A 21801-nucleotide genomic window follows, 5' to 3' on the forward strand; every position below is an offset into this window, starting at 1 on the left:
TAGGCCCACCTGCGGTAATGACGACCATCGCCGACCTGGCATGGGCAGAGAGCATCCCACTCCATCTCGCCTAACCCACGGTCCCAGGGTCGGGTGCGCCCGACCCCTCGTCACAGGGCTCCGCCTCGCCCGACCCCAGGCGTAGGGGTCGGACTCATCCGGGCCAACAAGGTGAGGGTCCGCCTCGGGCGCAGACCGGCAGATGAGGGTGCGGATCTCGTGGGCCCCCCACCGATCTTGCCATAAATGCGCCGCGGCTCTAACGTGCAGAAAGGCGCCCGCACCCCTTGACGTGACCCACCACAAGTACCTGGGCGGAACACTGTTGCCATGACCGCACAGGCTACAGTGGTCGCGGCTCCCCCTGATTCGCCATAGGGCACTCATTGCATGTGTCGCCTGGCATAGGAGGGAGCACCGCCCGTTCTCATGCTCAGCCTATCCAGCAATAGGGACGCGACGTCCGTGTTCCACGGGCGGTAAGCAGGACTACAGGAGTCAGCCGTCTCCCCCAACGTGCACGGTTATGGCGGCCGGACATCATCATCATGCTCAGCGGCAACGGTCGCCCGAAGGATCGGTGACAGGATCCGACAACAGCCGTCCTCCTCCGGTGGCCGCGCTGATAGGAGCCGAAGGCCAGAGCAGGAGGCGGCGATCCGGGGACTTGGTCCCTCTCCTTGTATTCTATTTTACGTAGCTTATCTCTTTTACTTCTCCAAACACCCGGCTCACCTGTAACCCTGAGCCCTCTTTGCGCTATAAAAGGAGAACCAGGGGCCTCGAGATCGGGGGACTTTTAAGCCAACAAAACCCACACACTCACCTCATGAGCTTCAGTGCACACCCAAGAGACTTGGGATTGGCTCCCTCTCTCGCCTGTTTATAACCCCTACTACAGACCACGCGTGAGTAACATGAGCAGCTCCTCATACTGGACGTAGGGCTTTCCTTTCCCGAACCAATCTAACCCCCTATCTTCTCACGCCACCATCCGAAGCCTTACACGCATAAAAGAAATTTACTTGCCGTAGTCTTGATCTACTAATCTCGAGAACGACAATTAGTCGTCGACTTGGGCAACCAGTGGGCTGAGTTTGGTGGAGAGGCAAAAGGTATGGGCGAGGCTCGACCTCACGACTTTATAAGTGAAGGAAGGGTCTGGAGGGGAGGGGGATCGGAAGGTAGCCTCCATAGCCGTGATTGCTGCGAGCGGAGCTGGTGCCTATCATTTCTGCTACGGGATGGACCTGGATAGGAATATGGTGGATGACGGAGGAGAGGCAGGGGTAGGGAGCAGGTCCACATTGCTGGGACCGGGTGGAGAAGGTGCCTATTTAGCGGGAGAGGCCTGGGATTTGAATGATGCGGTAGTGCTACACAAGATCAGGTGAAGACGATTGAGCAGGTGTGGCTAGAGGTGGTGGATGATTGGGTAGGGCTTGGCTGGTAGCGAGGCGGGACGTCATCGCGGAGGGGGCGGGGAGGGGCTAGGCTAGTGACCGGACTAAGGAGGAGGTGCTGTATTCGGCTGGAGTGAATTTGGCCAAAGAGGAGAGAGGGTGGGGGCCGGTTTAGGTCCTGGTGGGAAGGTTTTTAGGGGCACAATTGTCCTGGGTTCCAAAGGGGATGTGAGCTAGGTTAAAGAAGAGCATGGAGAGGGTGTGGGCTCAGTTAGAAACAGGTTTGGAGATCAAAGTGGTTTAAAGGGTTTAGAGTTTTTATGAAAATGACATATAAACCTAAGAGAAACCTATTCGAGTCCTAAAACTCAAACTCATTTTCCACTCAATAAACATTGTGCATTTCCACATGAATGGTTTATAACCTATATTTTTGAAATTGTATTTAGAAATTAATTTTTGTTTCAAAATATTATACAGTCTTCCTAATTGATTCTAACAATTTTTAGAAAATTTTAAATTGTAGCAAAATTAGAACTACGGTTTGCAGCTCCCACATGGAATAGATCCGCATATGCATAGCAACTCTCTTACACTTACGTCCGCACTTAATGTAAAAGGGTTAACTTAGAGGTGCTACATTTGAAATACAAAGACTTATAAACTGGCTCGAATCTACTTAGACTTCCACTCGAAGATGACACTTGGGCCACAACAGGCTGAAACTGGAACACTAGTGGGCCAAGTATTACATTCTCCCTTCCTTCAGGGCTGACACTCTCAGCAGCTTACCACTTTCATGGTAGACAAATATCCAAGATCTCCCCTCGATGCCATAGTCATGCCATGTCCCCTCCACAGGCTGACACGCATGCGCTCATACAAGGAGAGTACTAACTCCGATACCATCTGTAATATCTTGCCCAAAAGTCTTCTTACAGCCCAAATCCCACATGGAACGAGTCTGCATATGCATAGAACCTCCCTTAAATTTTCGTCCTCACTTCGTGTAGAAGGGTTAACCCGGAGGTGTTACTTTTGGAACACAAAGGCTTATAAGCTAGCTCGAACCTACTTAGACTACCAAGGTGGGATTAATTCCACCATAATATGACACTTGGGCTACAACAGGCCAAAATCAGGACACTAATGGGCTGGGGTATTACAATTACTGCAAGCTCTACTAAGAACATATGTTGATTATAATAGTGCACTTACATATGTAAATAAGCATTGGAATGACATAAACCATGAAGCACTAATGGGTATAATGTACATGTAGCCATTACATAGCGAGGATCTAATCAATCTTAGAAAAGAATGAAGGCTTTACCCATAATCTTACATACAAAACTTGATGCACAAAGGGGTCATGGAGACTCTGGAGAACTCATCACCGAAGATAGCGGCAACCCTAGATCAATTGGCTTGAGTTGTTTTTCCACCTCCTCGATGTTTGATGGTGTTCCTACTCGTGCTCTGATCTAATCTCCATTCGTTATCTTGCGGCATCAGTGGTATGTCTAGAATGCGATGAATGTTTATCCCTTCATGTACCTATTTAGGGGGGTTTTATACTAAAAATCCATGTCGGTTGGTATGCCTTCTAGATGAAATATCTACGTGAAAACCCTAGAATCATCAAGGGCATTCATCAGGAGGAATCTGGTGATATTTGGGGCCAAATTGGCCAAGGCTGATTGCCCAAGACCCCCAAACCGATCGGCCTCGACCCAAGCCCTAATCGACCTGGCCGCTATAGGCCTCAAACGTTTGGGCGATCCATATGGAAAATGTAGATGTTTTGGAGCTATGCAGTTTTGACACAAAATTCACCCTAATCGGACTTCGGATGATAATGATATGATCCGTGCAAGTTCTGCTACTCTTGCAAGATTGCGGCCCAATGTTCATGTTTGTCTGGGCCTAAATTCAACTTGTCCAAAAATGCTTTGTTTATGTTGTATTTTTTGAGACTTTGCAACATAGTTTAAAGCACAACACATATGCAATATATGGGATTATTTCAAATACCAATTGGCGGGTTAGTGTAAGAGTTAGTCCAATAATCCTTATTAAATAGTGCCAAAACGGTGTCATTAACGAGCGTTAACAAAATAATTAATCTACACTCACAAGTATTATGTACAAAGAGCATCATGGGGTGTTGGATTCCCTTGAAATCAGCACACATGATGCTAAGGTCCTCTTTGGGCGGGCTTTGGCCAGCTCCGGCTCCACTTGATGCATCACTGTAAATGTACTATGTAATATTGTGCAGCACTATTGTAGGGAAATGGAACACAAAACAAGGCACAAAAAGAACTAGAAAAGTGGCTCCCCTACCTACGGCTTCACCTTGCTACAGTACCTCAATAGTAGTGCTACAGGTCACGGAGCCAGTAGCTGCACCAAACTGGCCCTAACTACTGGTGGCCGCTTCTCCATCCTGGGTCCTAATGGCAAAATTCATGGGTGTGTGTTGTCTGGCATGAGTCCATCTTGCACCGCAAATCCATATAAACTCACATGACTCCGTCTTGCACCACAGATCCATATAAATATTGGTGCTCATTATTGATAAACTTTTACCTCTATTTATATTCAATATTAGCATACAAATAACACCATTTACATTGATCATACTTAACAATCAGGCCATTGAGGGATATGGGTACCCCATAGGTCCCCACTGACTAGGATACTGGCCGGTCTTGACAAGTGGGCTCGCCCGACCAAAATGTGCGGGTCAAGGACATGAAGATACTTGGAGTACATGTCAAGGAGGTCGGGCGATTCAAATCAGCGCGGATATTGTGGGATACGTATTGTAATCCAACTCAGATTACCTTCCATGTAACTACCAAGTAGATTAGATTCAAACCGACTTGTAACCATAGGTAGTCAACCTATATAAGGCGGCCAAGGGCGCCTCCCGAGGGCATCCAACCTAACGCATCAAAATTCTCAAGCAATACAAGCCACCAAGCACACAGGACGTAGGGTATTACTCTCCAGAGGCCCAAACCTGTCTAAAATCATCGTGTCCCTTGTGTTCTTGCGATCACCTTCGAGTTCTTAGTTTCAAAATCGTCTCCACCTACAAATCAACCACTTGGGTAACCCCCTGGTGGACTGCCGAGCTTATAAATCCAACAGTTGGCACGTCAGGTAGGGGAGATTGTGAGATCCTCCCCAGTGAGCTTGATGGCATCTCGCCCTAGCGTCATCCTCCCCGAGAGCATGAAGGATTTCCTCGCAAGCACCCACCCACCCACACCCTCCAACCTAACCGGATCCGATCAGCATGGACCGGCATATTACCTGACATCATCATCAAGAGGTACTCGGCGCATGGCGGTTGCAGCAGCTCGACTTTCTCTGCGTTAAGGGTGGAATCCAAAATTCCAACGAAACTGTTTTTCTCGAAACTCTTGACCGATTTGGAGTAGAAGACGCTGTCAATGTGGTCCATGGACCAGCTACAGGATTTCGAGTCCGAAGCCAAAGAATTAATTTCTGTATTCAAATCCAAAGCAAAGCAAATAAGTACTCGGTATCACAGAGTTTTCCACCTATACCACTGCACCTGCTAACCTGCTGCACCGTTGAAGACCTCTTGTCTTGTGTTGCTGCTGATCTAGAAAAGATAAAAAGCAAAGCAAACCACGAGACTCCAGAAGAACCAGAGAAGCTTGCTGTTCCATGCAGTGGATTGATTCCTGTCCAATTAAAGTACCACTGCTAAGTGCACACGGAAGATGTACCTAAAAGCGTTAAGCTCCTAGGTATTCGACGAGCTCACGACCTACGACTGCTTTTACTTTGTGAGGACACTCGGTGAATCATCGATAACAACCTCGACTACTCGTCTTGACTAGAAACTAGTCGAGGACAGACGTCGCATCGTCGACAGCTACTCGGAATTGACTCTGATTAGTCAGCTTCATCAACAACCATCGCAGCTTCATTGACAACCGCCACGGCTTCATCAACAATAGTTCGTGAATCAAGCTAAGTCTTATTTACAATTAGATATTTTTACAGCTTCCGTATACCTTCATATGCCTCAGCTCCTCCATGTCTCCATGACTTTTGCTGACTGCCTCGGCTTCTCTGTGTCTCCGTGACTTTCGCCAACCACCTTGGTCGCACCCCGACTGCTTATACAGCTTGGTTTGTCCACTACACGGGCGGTCGGGGGCTACACCCCATGGGTGCCCAGCTCATGTTGGTGCTTTTTCGCACAGTTCCGACTACTTTGCGACTTGTCCATCTTCTCTTAATGGTTGCTAAAGTTCTTGGGTAGCACACACCTTAATTCTTGAAACCTTGACTCATCCTGCGCGTCTCCTATATGCGAGCATCAAGTCAAACCTAGAGCTATAGCCTGAGATAAGTCTTCCTCTCCGTGAGCAGTGGTCAGCAGGGCTAGGTACTTAAACGTAACAGGCTAACTACTCGGGAAAATTACATGACCTACAAGAGCAGGATGTGCAAGAATTTACTTCTACAGCGAATTCAACTTCCGAGTTGTTCAATTATTCAATGATCTACACTATACTACATAATGTTTGTATTGTCCTTTTACAACTCACAACTACTTAGCGTGCCTCCCGTTGCCCAGTCGACCTCTCCGGCAGGGAGGAAACTCGGCATACTTCTATGACTCGTCTGGCTCCCAGGCTCGGGGGTTGGGCGCTGCTGACGACTCGAGGTACCTTCCCTCACCCGACCAACCTCTCAGGCTCGGGGTGGGAGGCGACTCGACGTACTTATGTGGCTCGTTCAGCTCCCAAGCTCGGGGGTTGGGTACTACAGATGACTCGGCATGCCTCCCGTCGCCCGGCCGACCTCTCTGGCTCGATGTGGGAGGTGACTCGACGTACTTCCACGACTCGTTCGGCTCCCAGGCTCGGGGGCTAGGTGTCACGGATGACTCGGCATGCCTCTCGTCGCCCGGCCGACCTCTCAGGCTCGAGGCAAGAGGCGACTCGATGTGCTTCCGTGACTTGTCTAGCTCTCTGGCTCGGTGCGGGATGCGACTTGGCGTGCCTCTGTGGCTCTGCTAGTCCTCATCCTCGGGGGCTGGGTGCCTACTTCAAGTCGGCGTGCCTCCGCGGCGCCGCTAGTCCTAGTCCTTGGGCTGGGCGCCTACTTCAAGTTGGTGTGCCTCCGCAGCTCTGCCAATCCTCGTACTCCTACTTCAGGTCAGCATGGCTCCATGGCGCCGCTTTGCCAATCCTCGTACGCCTACTTCAGGTCAGCATGGCTCCATGGCTCCACTAGTCCTTGTCCTGGAGGGCTGGGCACCTATTTCAGGTCAGCATGCCTCCGTGGCTTCGCCAGTCCTCATCCTCAGGGGCGGGCGCTTACTTCTGGTCGATGTACCTCCATGGCGCTTACTTGTTTCTGGATCAATTTTTTCATCTTTTTTGACCATTGGACCAATTATGCTAATCGCTTCAATGCTCGGGGGCTACTCCTATTGAGTGCATCTTGCGACACCCTCAATGTTCTTCACTTCGACCTACTGGATGTACGGCATCCAAAAAGTTGGCACTCGACTTCACTCTACGCGTATGGCTCTGTGTTCACTCAGATTTTTTTCTTTTTTGAGCACTGCACAGCCTCTCCGTCATTATGATGCCATAGCAACTTAAGCCGACTATATTCCAAGCTTCGCTGTGATGAGCTCAGGTTCCTGTTCGGCTACACATCGCTCGGCGGCTTAAGGGATATGGGTACCCCATGGGTCCCCACCAACCAGGATACTGGCCGGTCCTAACAAGTGGGCCCACCCGACCAGAACGTACGGGCTAAGGACATGAAGATACTTTGAGTACACGTCAAGGAGGCCGGGCGATTCAAATCAGCCCGGATATTGCAGCATACGTATTCTAATCTGACTCAGATTACCTTCCATGTAACTACCAAGTAGATTAGATTCAACCGACTTGTAACCCTAGGTCGTCAGCCTATATAAGGCAGCCAAGGGTGCCATCCAAGGGTATCCAACCCAACGCATCAAAATTCTCAAGCAATACAAGCCACCAAGCACACAGGACAGAGGGTATTACTCTCCGGAGGCCCGAACCTATCTAAACTCCTCGTGTCCCTTATGTTCTCACGATCACCTTCGAGTTCTTGGTTTCACAATGGCCTCTACCTACAAATCAACCACTTGGATAACCCTCTAGTCGACTGCCGGGCTTATAAATCCGACAACCATTTTTTCATGTTCCTTGCATTCGAGAGGTTGTTCTATTTTTTCAAGAAATTGGACTATATTGGAGCATAATTGGACAGGATCCAGAATGAACAACAACCCAAAGAAAGACAAAGGCATGAGGGCTGTTGGTATATTTAATGATCACAAGTAAATTCACAAGTGCTCAGATATACCATTGTAGAACTTTACCCAAGAGTATTTGCAAGGGTATCGTATTTCCCAAAGGAAGGCAGGTAGGTCAAAAGAGTTTACTATGCATATGAGTTACCATAGATGGATAGAGACAATACTCAAGGCAGGGGTAAGATAATCATAGATATGTAGTGTGACACACACATGAATCATCTCAAGATAACTAAGCTAGGGCGAAGGACTAAAAGTTAGCTCTAGGTTCATATGTACTCATATATACTGCACAAATCATACAAGCATAACATACATACACATTGTATAGGACTCAGGCCTATGCACCCAAGCACACATGGGGAGACAGTACGTACCGGTTCCGCCTAGCAAAGTTACTGCTAATTTCTAAACTCCTACGGCGTACCCGAACGTGGGGGGTTACAGAGGACAGACAAGGTTGTCACCACCTGCCGCCTACCCCTAGCAATCCATGGGGCAAACTCATATCCAATGAAGCTAAGTAATCCAAGCACCACGCTTGCATTGTTAACAACACTCCAGCCATTCCAAGCTATTGTGACTATGTCTGAAGCCACCATAAAAACATGGCCATTGAACCGATGCCGTAGCATAGATCAACCCAGCTATAAAAGGTATATACGCACATAGAGTATGTACTTAAGTATGGTCTCAAGGCATACATGAGAATATATAAGCCTGTACTATAGCAAGGGTAGACGACTAGCATATGAGCATATAAGCTGAGCACATCAACATAGTAAGGGTATAAATCTAACTTATGCATATAGGAACCAAGCACAACACTATATAAAGAAGATGAATACTTTGAATAGAATAAAGTCAACCTAGAAATGTAAGATACAAGAGCTGTACCCTAGACTCCAAGAAGACCTGGAACCTGAAGGAGAGCTACTCTAACCTAACTCCACTAACTTGGAAACTAAGAGGGAGAGAATGATTCACTTGTGGTGTGTGTCATAGAATGGAGCCCCTACCCTTATATTTATAGGCTCATAGAGGCGGTTTATAGGAGGAATATTCGGGGAATCTCCTATAACCGACATAGGGAAGCTGTCAACCGTTGCCACGTGGAAGTAGATCACGAGGGGAGCTAGAGGCAGTTTGGCCGATCCAAGGGTTCAGCTGAATCCCTGGTGGCCGCTCTTGCTTCCGCCTTCGGGTGGTAGTCTGACATGTGGGTCCCAATCGCGGTTGTGTGTGTTATCCGGTGGATTGATGCAGTTGTGGTAGTTTGTGGGCCCTTTAATCCATGGGATGCACACGTGGTGAACTCTTATTGGTTGGAGTTGTGTTTCTTTGTCATGGGATTGTGCTTTCTCCATCCTTTTGTGTTATTTCACCTACAACCAAATATTCTCCAAGTACAAGTGGAACTACATTATTCCAAACTAAATATGCGTGTAAGAAATACCAATCCTCCTTTATTCCTGAGTATATTGACGGTTATGTTTGGTACTTAACAACCGTCAACAACTCCCCCAAGCTAGCCCTTTGCTCGTCTCGAGCAAATGCTAAGACTTAGGTTGGTTGATTAGGAGTTGCTATGATGTTGTATTCCTAACTTATGTCAATCCTACAACAAAATATTCTACCAAGAATTCAACAAAGTTGGCATCGATATTACCTCTTACTTTACTTCTATGGGGCATGTAGTTTCACCTTGTCTTGGGTGGTTGACAGATAGAATGGTTTTGTAGAGCACCATTCACTCATCCCATGATCAGCTATTAATCCGAAGGTTTTGCAAAGTTTTTCAAAAAGAAATCAAAGTTCCTCAAATGATACTCTCGGATTGCTCAATGTGTATGATTCCTCACCAAGGCATAGGATTGCCTTTCTTTCACAACCTACTTCTAATAGGCTTATATGTGGAGCTATAGTTAGGGAAGATAAAGGCATACCTGTCTCTCATGCATTGCTGAGTGAAAGACCAGATCGTTTGGAGAAGCAAGTCATATAACCTAATCAAGATGTGCATGTGTGTGGATGGTGGATATGGTGGATGGTATATAGACTCCTTTTTTTGCATGATTCATATCTCTCCTTTGCCTTTTCTCTTGAGGCATGGGCTATCTATTCTTTTTCTCTTTTTTTTCATCATGTTTTCATGAGCATGTACTTTAGTCTTTTTGCATAGCCCAAGTCTCTTTTGTAAGGATAACTTTGGAGAGAGAGATTATAAAATAACATGGAGCTTTATTTTGTGGATCGATGAAATGATGATTGCTAACTTCCAGTGTAGAAGTTTAGCAAATGGTGGTGGCGTGTACATGATCTTGATCATGGGAGTATGACAAGTTTCTCATTAAGGGTAACAACAATTTGACAAAGCTCAATGAGAGAACAAGCTGCATATGTGGAGGCTATGTAATAGGATCAACATATGGCCTTGGATAGGATTTTTCTCATCATTGAGGAACTTATCATTTTAGCATTTCAAAAATAAAAAATCCAGATTTCAAGCATCACGTAGAACAAGATCATAGCAGCTATCTCACAACAACCGAGACTTGGATCATGCTTTTTGCTACCCACAAATTTCAAGCTAAGGTTTGATCATGCAAGCCACCAAACTCAAAAAAATGGGTAGGATACTAAGTTGTAATAAGACATATGAGAGGAAATAAATAGAGCAACTATTCATCATTTCAACTATGGGGAATTAAAATATTCTTACGGCGCATAGGAAAGCAGTAAATATTTTTGGTCTTTTTAGCTTTTTTCAGATTTTTATTTGTTTTTATCATGCAAATTTTGAAAACAGTAAGGATACAAGATACCTCTCTTGTGGGGTCCTCTCCCAAGCTAGCTTCCTCTTGTGGAACAAGAGGCATGGTCAGTGACCGGCAATTATACAAACGAAGCCTCGGGTTAGGTAACAGGATTTCATTTGTATAGTCAGGAAAGAACAAAACCAAAGAATCATCCGGGCCCTTCTTGAGTGCGTGGCCATAAATCAATACATGTGACATCCGTAGTAATTAAGAGCAAAATCAAGAGAAATTAAGAAATAAATCAAAGCAAAGCCAAAATGGTTAAGAGTTAAGCACCTTTGTAGTGATGCACTTGGGGAGCAAATAAAAACAAATTCGTATAAGAACTCAATTTTTAGCCAATATAAAAGTCTTCAAATGAAGCAACTTTTATAATTGGCACTTTTCTTGATTTTGAGTGGGAGGTATTAAAAAACTGAGTTGAAGTTTGGCCGAAATTCAAATAATTTTCAAAACCAGTTTTGGCTAGCGTTCTACCAAAGTTCTCCCAAGTTTATCTCCAAATCCAGCGAGTTTTTCCGATGTTGGCTTTTACAAAAGTTGTATCCTATACTTTGAACTCCAACTTTTACTTTTGGAAATTCAAATGCCAAGTTCAACAATTTGGAGAAAACTAGCGTTGAAGTCAGCCTCTTTGCGCGCCACACACGCACGCGACGCACCCTAGGCGCGGTCACCGCGTTCATGGCGTGCTCGCCGGCGCCACGCGGCGCAAGATGCCTGCCACCGCGCTGTGCTAAGCCAATTGCCGGCGGCGAGGTGACAGCACAGTGCATGCAGCCGCAGTGCCCAAGCCCCCCGTGAGCTATCTCCCTTCCCCGCACGCCAAATCCTCCCCGGCCAATCTGCTGCCGCGACACACCCCGGCGCACCGGCGCACGCCAAACCTTCCGGCCACTCCCGCATGCCTGGCCACCGCCCCCCCTAGGTAATGCGCTAAGAGCCTCGCCTGGATGACTCACCCCTCCCCTCCCCTTTGCCTGCTATAAAAAGGGCCCCTGCCCATTCCTCGCCGACCGCCCGCACACCCGCCGCTCCGCCATTGCCAACGCTGACGAGCCCCTACTCCCGACCATCCCCGTCGCCACCCAAGCACCTCAGAACCTTCCCCTACCACCTCACCACCTTCCCAGCCCCACAAACCACCACCACCACCGCCACCCTCACCGGAGCTCGAACCGAAGCGGTTGCGCCACCACTGCTCTGCCGCAAGCCGTCACCGGCCCTCCTCTGACCCCAAGCCCTACACAAAACCGGTCACCGGTGAGTCCCTCGTCACCCTAATGCCCTTAGCCCATGACCTAGCAGCCCCACATCGCCGGAATCGTGCTACCCAAGCCATTGGCCGGCCTAGGGACCCAATTGCAATTGAAGTTTTGGTTTCAAGGTCCTTAGTGCAAAATGCAGGGGCTAGTTCGTAAACAAAAGGGTGTATCTGTTGAGACAACTTGTTTCAGAGGGTTTTCTTGCAAAACATGTTTTCTTTTTCGGATTTAATTTTAGATAAAATGGCTGAAACTTTGGTAATCCATACAAAATCATAGAAACAGGAAAAAATACGAAATAAATTTTTTTAGTTTGTTGATACTCATATCTCACTAATATGTGAAATATGTGTTTTTGTTGCTTAATAAAATGCATGTTGTTTAATCTCCTTATTTTGGAATAAATAGTTTTGTACTTATACAATCCTGATAAATTCACAGTAGTATCTCATAGTGTTGAAAACCATTCTGTAAAATTTGTAGAGCTAAACTGATGATAGAACCCTAGTTATAAAACTGTAGTTATAAATCATTCTTCAAATCTGCAGTATAACCCTGTTTGATTTTTAATAAATTCTGTAATTGTCAAATCCATCTCAAATTTTTAGAGTAGATTTCTTGCGTAAGGGCAAAGCTCCTGTAAATCATTCATGTTCAAATACTAGCAGATGCTTCCTGAACATTTATTCATGTTAAAAGCTAGTTTATTTAGTAAAGATAATTGTTACTAGGATTTGTAGGCTCACAAATGATTATTTATGCTCTTCATTAGTAGCATGATCATCCCTAAAAAGTTTGCTAAACAATACCAAAATAGCACCATCTGTTGCCGCTTGAATACTAAATTTCTAAGAATTTTATATCTGTACACAATCACCATCAAAATAAAATATATGTTTTCTTTCTAATGAAGCTTGTTTTGTGAAGAAAAGAAATGCTTATAAACTTGTCTAGGCGAATGTGGCCAAAGGAAAAGAAATGTTTATAAACTTGTCTAGGTGAATGTGGCCAGAAGAAAATACACCCCATGCTTTTATGGTTAACGAAAGAAAAACCTACGTCATGAAAGATCATAAAAGAAATCTTATGCATATGCATCTCGTGTAGAAGCTAACCTCACCAACGGAACGTGCGAGCTCATCCCGAAATGCAAAGAAGGACACCCTCGTGCTGAGTTGAATGTGATCGAGGCAAACAAAGGCCCGAACCAAACTTCGGAAGAGCCCAAGGCTGATTTAGGGCAGGAAGGCAAGCCCCGGAGCATAATCCTAGTTTCCAAATTTGTGCAATATTCTTGTTGCTTATTGTTGACGCAAAAATCGGGCAGTGACTTCCATGTGCTAACACACGAAACCCGAGAGAATCTGCTTCGCTCTTGCACGGGTTGTAAATTAGCGCGCGTGGTGAACGCGGACGTACCAGTTAATCTGACTTGCTAATTGACAAGGAATCGTGATGGCTAGGCAGCCGATACGAATAGATATGATCAGCTAGATCAGCCGATGTATGCGTAATCAATGCAAAGGAAATGCTGAGAATGTAACCTGAACAGTGCTATGCGAACAACACTTGAAACAGATCCGATCAGCTGTACGATAATCTCTTGACAGAAGAACATGATAAAAAGCCAATAGAAACTACTTCAAGCTGGATAATGGTGATAAAAGCTAAAACGACAAGATGAACTTGCAGATCTAGCAGATATCGATAATTTGGTGAATAAATCTAGACGAAACCACAATGATGCGCCCGGAAGTTAAAGCCTAGAAATTACTCGGTAGATGTGGAACTCACAATCCAGTCGGAGATCAAGTTGATGCAGCCCCACTAGCTTGGAAGAACTTGTTGAAGAAAAATATAACTTTGGCGAAGTCGCCGACTTGAAAGTAAATTCCGAGTAAAGTATATTTGTCTTGATGTGTGTACATGTCCTTTCTACACCTCGCAGAGCCTCTATTTATATCCTAAAATCCCAAACTCTTAGTCCTAGTTGATTACGTTGAAATACAAGATTTATCTCAAAGAAACAAACTATTTAAATAAAATGACTCGTGCAAGAGTTGGACACGAGTTTAACCTTTATTAACTAACTCTATACTTACTATCTAGAAAGATCTTCAGCCGAATCTCCGAAATCCCCGATCGGATAGAATCTCCTTTCTTGTATTGGCCAAGCCCTTCTATCTCCATCGACTGGGTCTTCATCGGCTGGGTCTCCATCGCCTTCCATCGGCTGAATCCCTCTGTCCTCATCGGCCGATCCCTTGTGACGTCATCGGCTGGACCACTATGACTCCATCGGCTAGGCTACCGTGACTCTGTCGGTTGGACTGTTGTGACTCCATGGGTCGATTCCACCAGCCATTGTTCCTTCGCCCTGTACCAGCACCTTCGCTACCTTTTGACGCCAATTTCGACATGTGTCAAAAAATGGTGTCAACACATGCCCCCCAATTTCAAAATGAAATATATATTTTGTTTCAAAATTGTCTTGGCCTCATTGTCAGGTAACACTTGCTTTGCCTCCGATATTTCACTATGATTGGCTGGAGCCATGAACTCCCTCAGCAGGATGAAGACCATGTTGACATCTGCAGCCGATTTATAATTCACCCTTATCATCGGATTTCTCTTTGACGCACCATACTTGGGATTTGACCCTTCTCCTCTCCAGGACACGCCCTTCTTCTTCTTGTTGTTGTTCCCATTGTCGCAAGCGCTGGACCCTCCTCTTCTAGGATTTGATCAAAACTTCAGGGACCACCTGGAGTACTTCGCATCATCATCGTACTGAGGTGCACACTATCGTTCCGCCTTGCGATACATCGGTTCTTCATCAAAAACTCTTTCACCACCACTTTTCTCCAACCGATCATGTGCATCAACTCTGTCCTTCAGCCGATTATGCACGTTGACTCTGCCCCCAGCCGATCAAGCACTAGAGCACATTTGTCACCATAATTAGATTTATCTCTGACAATTGGCTTCCGATTCTTGTCATCAAGACGTGTCCTCTTGAACGATCGGCTATCTGGATGCAACCTATTGCACTCAAGACAGTTATCAGCCGATGGTAATCTGATACCTTCCTCCCAGCAGTACATGAAGAACGGGCACCTCTAATGATCTTCATGGCGCTGCATCATCGCTTCCTTGTGCCTCATTTTCTCTTTCTACCTTTGGAACTTGTTGAGCAAATCTTGAGAAGTAATCGGCCAGTTTCTCCTTCTTCTAATTGGCCCTTCCCCTTGATGTCATCAGCCGATACCTAAACTTTAGGATCCACGGATTCCCTCTTCTTGGCCGATTCTGATGTCAACACTTTAGCACGGAGTGCATCCTTACCATCACCTTCGACCATATTGGTTGGGAAAGAACGCCGGGCAATCCTCACCGGCTTTGCTAACTTTGTAGGGATTTTAAACATAAGTCTCCTTTGTTCAATAGCCGATTGGATTTGCTGGCGGAAGACCTAGCACTCGTTTGTATCATGAGACGTTGCATTGTGCCATTTGCAATACTTGATCTTCTTGAGTTCCTCAACCGATGGGACAATATGACAGGGTGAAAGCTTGATTTGCCCTTCTTGCAACCATACATCAAAGATTTGATCAGTCTTGGAAGTATCGAACCCAAACTTTTCAGGCTCTTCCTTGTCAACTGGACATGAAATCGGCACCTTGTTTTTGACCCATTCAATCGAGACGGTTTCCACTTCTTCAACTGAATCAGAGCATTCTGTATGCACAATCCTTTCCTGGAAATCACTTGTTTGCTCATATGGACGCACTTCTTGGTGTGACACCCGATGTACAAGTTGACATAAACTTTCGAACTCCTGCGATGCGTATTTATATTTGAGCTGCAGCAAAAGTCCTTGAAAGGCTGTTTCAGCTAGCTGGCTATCACTCAAGACCAAACTGCAGCATTTGTTTTTGGTCTCTCTGAATCTTTGTATAAAGCCAACCACTGACTCATCACTTCCTTGCCTCAAACTAGTCAGATCTGTGAGCTTCATCTCGAGAACTTCAGCAAAGAAGTATTTATGAAACCCCTCCTCTAGATCGGCCTAGGAAATAATGGAATTAGCCGGAAGTGACGTGAACCACGCAAAAGCTGATCCACACAAAGACAATGGGAATAACCAAACCTTCAATGCATCATGCGTAGCTACTTCCCCACATTGAATGATGAATCGGTTGACATGCTCCACCGTAGAAGTATCATCTCGTCCAAAAAACTTGGTGAAGCCAGGTATTTTATACCGATTGGGAAAAGGAAGCAGATCATAGGCTGGTGGATATGGTGTCATGTACTCGTAGCTCTGCTCCTTAGGTTCTAATCCGAACTAATTTCGCATCATCTCGGTTATTTTCGCAGCCCAATCTTCTTGTTGATGTGCAACCCGCGGCTGTTGTGGACTGGCTGGCTGAATTATCTACTGAAAACCCAATGCTTGTTGTTGTAGTCATGGCACAATTATCGGCTGAGCAGCCGAGGCTTGTTGCTGCAGTTGTGGCTGAATTATCGGATGAGAAGCTGATGTTTGCTGTTGAGGCTATAGTTGAACTATCGGCTGATAAGCCGATGCTTGCCACTAAGGCTGCGGTTGAACTATCGGCTGATAGGCTGATGCCTGCTGCTGGAGCTAAACTATCGAATGACAGGCCGATACCCACTACTGAGCTTGAACCATCGGCTGATAGGCTAATACCCACTGCTGAGGTTGAGTTATCGGTTCATAGGCCAAGGTATGCTGTTGAGATTGAACTATCGGCTGATAGGCCGATACCTGCTGCTGATGAAGGTTAATGTGTTGCACCATGTTTGACCGTTCACCATATACAACCCTAGCACTAATCCACCCTGATGAGGAATCAAAGTGTTGGCTCCCCCATTGATCTCTGAAGCAGCTTAAAGTTGATACTGAGTCATTATATGAGGAGTCAATCTCTGTGGTACTTGTACCATAGATGTGTATGATCCTAGAGGCATCCCAAACCTAGTGATCGGGTTCCATCTGACTGGCATCCCTATTGCCCCCCATGGCACCGATGCTGGCAACAGTGATGGCATGGAGTATGCTGGAGCAGGTTGATTTGCCGTCTGAGAAAGTGAGGATGGCGCAACGTTGGTGATCTGAAGCAGTGCAGCACCGTAACCCCCACTTGACATCTGGATCAGCTGAGAAGCCGATTGACCGAAAACAGGCGCAGTCACCATGGTTCTGACCGGTACGCTCCTAGGTGGCTCGTATGCTGGGCCGTGAAACCCCTGAGAGCTTCCACCATAGACAGTGCTGAGGATAGCGTTGTGCACGGTGTTGGTCATTACTGCAGCTTGGTTAATCAGCGCGTGATTGAGAGCCTGATCGATCATCTCCTGCATCCTCCCTGGATTTTCAGCAATGGTGATCTGGTGAGGAGTTGGAAGGGCGTGCTTCTTGATAGGTTCCCTTTTCCTAGTATGGCTAAAGGACCTCAGGCACAGCAATCTGAACTCTTCCACAGCCTTTGCCACTTCGCCCTTCTGATCGTCCTGGAGCTCATCCTTAGTAACCTCATTGATGTTGTCATCCAAAACTTCGGCAGTCTTCGGCGCAGACATGTTGAGGCTTTGTATGGTCCCACTGGGCGTGCTAAAAGTGTGTTGACGCAAAAATCGGGCGGTGATTTCCACGTGCTAACACATGAAACCCGGGAGAATCAACTTCGCTCTTGTACGGGTTGTAAATCAGCGCGCGTGGTGAACGCGGGCGTGCCAGTCAATCTGACCTGCTAATTGATAAGGAATCATGATGGCTTGGCAGTCGATACGAATAGATATGATCGGCTAGATCAGCCGATGTATGCGTAATCAATGCAGAGGAAACACTGACAACATAACCTGAACAGTGCTATGCGAACAACACTTGAAACAGATCTGATCAGTTATACGATAATCTCTTGACAGAAGAACAGGATAAAAAGCGGATAGAAACTACTTCAAGCTGGATAATGGTGATAAAAGCTAAAATGACAATATGAACTTGCAGATCTAGCAGATATCGATAACTTGGTGAATAAATCTAGACAAAACCACAGCGATGCACCCAAAAGCCTAGAAATTACTCGGTAGACACGGAACTCACAATCCAGCCGGAGATCAAGTTGATGCAGCCCCGCTAGCTTGGAAGAACTCGTTGAAGAAAAAGATAACTTTGGCGAAGTCACCGACTTGAAAGTAAATTGTGAGTAAAGTAGATTTGTATTGCTGTGTGTACATGTCCTTTCTAAACCTCGTAGGGCCTCGATTTATATCCTAAAATCCCAAACTCCTAGTCCTGGTCGATTACGATGAAATACAGGATTTATCTCTAAGAAACAAACTATTTAAATAAAACAACTTGTGCAAGAGTCGGACACGAGTTTAACGTTTATTTATTAACTCTATACTTAGAAAGACCTTCAGCCGAATCTCCGAAATCCCTGATCGAATAGAATCTCCTTTCTTGTATTGGCCAGGCCCTTCTGTCTCCATCGGCTGGGTCTTCATCGGCTGGGTCTCCATCGCCTTCCATCGGCTGAATCCCTCTATTCTCATCAGTCGATCCCTTGTGACTTCATCGGCTGGACCACTGTGACTCCATCGGCTGGGTTATCGTGATTCCGTCAGCTAGACTGTTGTGACTCCATCGGTTGATTCCACCAGCCGTTGTTCCTTTGCCTTGTACTAGCACCTTCGCTACCTTTTGACGCTAATTTCGACATGTGTCAAAAAAAAGTGTCAACACTTATGTGGGTGCATTAAGTCCATAGGAGTTATATTGAAACCCTAGTTGCATGATCCTAGTACCCATGTTTTGAATACTAGCATGTGAAGTCGCTTAGTTGCTATGCTAAATTGGGGTACGGTAAAAGTCAACTGATTTCCTATCACTCGCGAGCTATAGGAGTTGCCTGCTTACTTATGTTGGAATCATAAGGTCGACGGGTGGGGCTTTGTACAATGTTCCTGAATTTGTTGATGCCCCGTCTGTATAGAGAAAATTGCTAAGATCGAAACATGTCGGTGTTCGTGGTCAAGTTTTTGAACGTACTAAACACATGCTGAGAATATGGTAATCGTAAGCCTAGTACCTGATTGAACCAGGGCGTGCACCTTTTCCCCACTCTCTCTGGAAACGGTTTCCCTTAATGCATCATGTGGGTACAAGTGCGGCCACAGCACAATGTCGTTCCGGGGAGCGGTGGGGCCTTGTATCCAAAGGAAGTGGACCTACTTTAGAAGCTTTTGGCAAAAATAACCCCTCAGCCAGAAAGCCTTGGATGTCTAGAAGTTGGTGGATTAGATACCACCTGCTGGGTAAGCCTTACGGAGTATTAGTATACTCAACCTTGCTTGTGGCTTTGTTTTTAGGTAATGAAATTGATGAAATGGTTGCTAGTTTAACTTGGCCGTACCAGCTCCCTTCGGGATGGACGGTTGAGTGGGACACGTCCTTAGTGGGCAAGAACCGTGGTGAGTGATGTCATGGACGGCTTCACCATGATATCATGTATCATCGTTAGATTATTGTTTCTTTCCGCTGCACTTGAACTCCGAACCACTTTATGAATTTCAATTGGGTTTGCAATAAATAAGTATGGACCTCTGTGATGTTTGTATCTAGATTGTTGTAATCTCTAGGCTCATCTTCGTACAAGTATTTGTATGCTTGTTTCAATCTCAAATATGTGGTTGTATCAGATGAAACATGACAGACTGTCATCTTGATCTGATTTAAGTGTCTGATCGCATTTAAGGTGATGTTTAGTACACTTAAGCCAGATTAATTTGGGTGGTTCTGCCACAACTGCTTCAGAGCGAAAAGCATTCACCAGAGAAAGCAACAAGCCTTAAAAACTTATTTCGATAAAACTTGCCCAAAAAAATCACGTTTGAAAAGTGTGTTAGTTCATTAAGGATGAAATGTAGTCCGTGAAGCCCTAGGGGATTATGGGTTGATCAGGTGGCTAACTAACTTATGGTTATATGATTCTGACTTCCAGCACATTACTTTCAGTCAAAACGTACTTTCTTGCACAATGGTTGGCGTAGGGGTATGACGATTGCTGTAACGTACCCACAGCACTATATGAAAATATGGTGGCGGTACATAAAATAGATGGTTGGCGCAGGGGTACGGTGATTGTTGTAACATACCCATGGCATCATATGAAAGTATGATGGTGGCACATGAAAAGTGAATACACTATTTCAGCGTATGAACGTTGTCCGTATAGCGAAAATCGTGCGGATGTTATTTCTATAGTGAACGGTAATGAATGGGGACGCTTTCATGAGTGCTAGCACAAAAGGTTCAATTTATACTCTAGATGATTTTCTGCAGGTACACTAACCACGATTACATTAAGTTAAAGAATGGTTAGAAATTTGGTTAGATATTATAGGGTGAGCCATAATTTATGCCATGCCACCGGCACTAACCCCGTAAGTCCTAGCTATTGGCAATTCTTTGAATTTTGTGAGGACGTTTAGGACGTGCACACATCATGTTAAAAACCTACAAATTGGTTATGGGTAGCACATCAACCTAATGCAACTCTCACAAAAACTATTGCCAATCACCTAAGGATTTTCTAGCTATCAACAAACTGTAACCATCAACTATTAGAATTTTTTGGGCTACAGATAATCTTTACTCTAGAAATGTTCTATACAAAAGTTGTTCCAAATTTAGCATGAGTTATGCTTTAAAAATCTCATAAAATTTGGCAAATTAGAACTCAAGTTATACCCGAATTGGTAACCCGCTGTTAACTGAGGATGAATTTTTTGACTACCTTGGGATCAGTTTTGGTCAAGTGTCATAAAATAAAAGTTGTGTATAACATAGTAGAGAATATTTTGGTAAAATCAAGATTTTTGGATGAGTAGATTATGAGTTATGGTCAGTTTAGTGGTGCTTAGTTACTGAAAAAATTCAGATTTGACAGTGGTAGAATGACAACAGATTTCTGAGCTTCTTGTCATTTTGGATAAGTGGTTTTCCTAACTCACACACTCCCTCATTTTTGTTTTCATCCAGATGGCTGACCCTGTTTATGTCATGATGGACATGGACGGGCATGTTCACTCCGAGTGCCTACACTGGGAGGACTTTCCTTCCATTTTGTGGGGCGTTCTGAGATCGGTGGGCTACACTACCCCTCGCCGCTACGTGGGACAAGAGTTCGAGTAGCACAGAGTGCCTCGTTGTCGTGTGCACCTCACACTTCTCCCCCACCCGGCACACCCCGAGTGGCCTACTTTGGAGGTAGAGACTTTTGGGTACCGCCTCGATGACACGTGGGAGGCGACTGCTCTGCAGGCGCTCACTACCTTCTGTAGTCAGCACCCGGAGGAGATTGTTGTCACCCCCATGGGTCTGTTCCCGGTAGCACAGGAGGACGACCCCATGTGGCTTGATAGAGTAGACCACATGGATCTTCTGGGGTACATTTGTCCTTAGGAGACAATCCTTACTTCCGCGCGGTGCATGAATGCAATGTACCATCTTCAGGCTCTCCAGAGCAAGATGATGGCTCAGTTGTCTGATTTGGCACAGGCAAATCAAATGATGGTTGATGATAGGAGCAGCCAGATTGTTGAACTCTCAATTGAGCTAGTTGATAAGGACATGAGGATCGACCAGTTGGAGGTTCAGGTGGAAGAGCTCAAGATGGAGCTGAGTGATAGAGTGGCTACTGTTGACCACTTGGAAGATCAGATTCACGACCTAAACATGGAGTTAGAGGATGCAAACGATCACATCGAGATGCACCACAAGCAGGAGGCAGCTCTGCAGGCCCTTCCGGCCGACATGGAGGAGGATGAGGAGGACCTAGAGGAGATAGAGGGTATCTCCAGTATGGACCCAGAGAGCGAAGTGCCACAGCCACACCTAGGGGAGCCCACTCCCCGATGCTCAGTGTGTC

This window comes from Setaria viridis, chromosome 5, assembly GCF_005286985.2.
Source record: "Setaria viridis chromosome 5, Setaria_viridis_v4.0, whole genome shotgun sequence".
Lineage (NCBI taxonomy): Eukaryota > Viridiplantae > Streptophyta > Magnoliopsida > Poales > Poaceae > Setaria > Setaria viridis.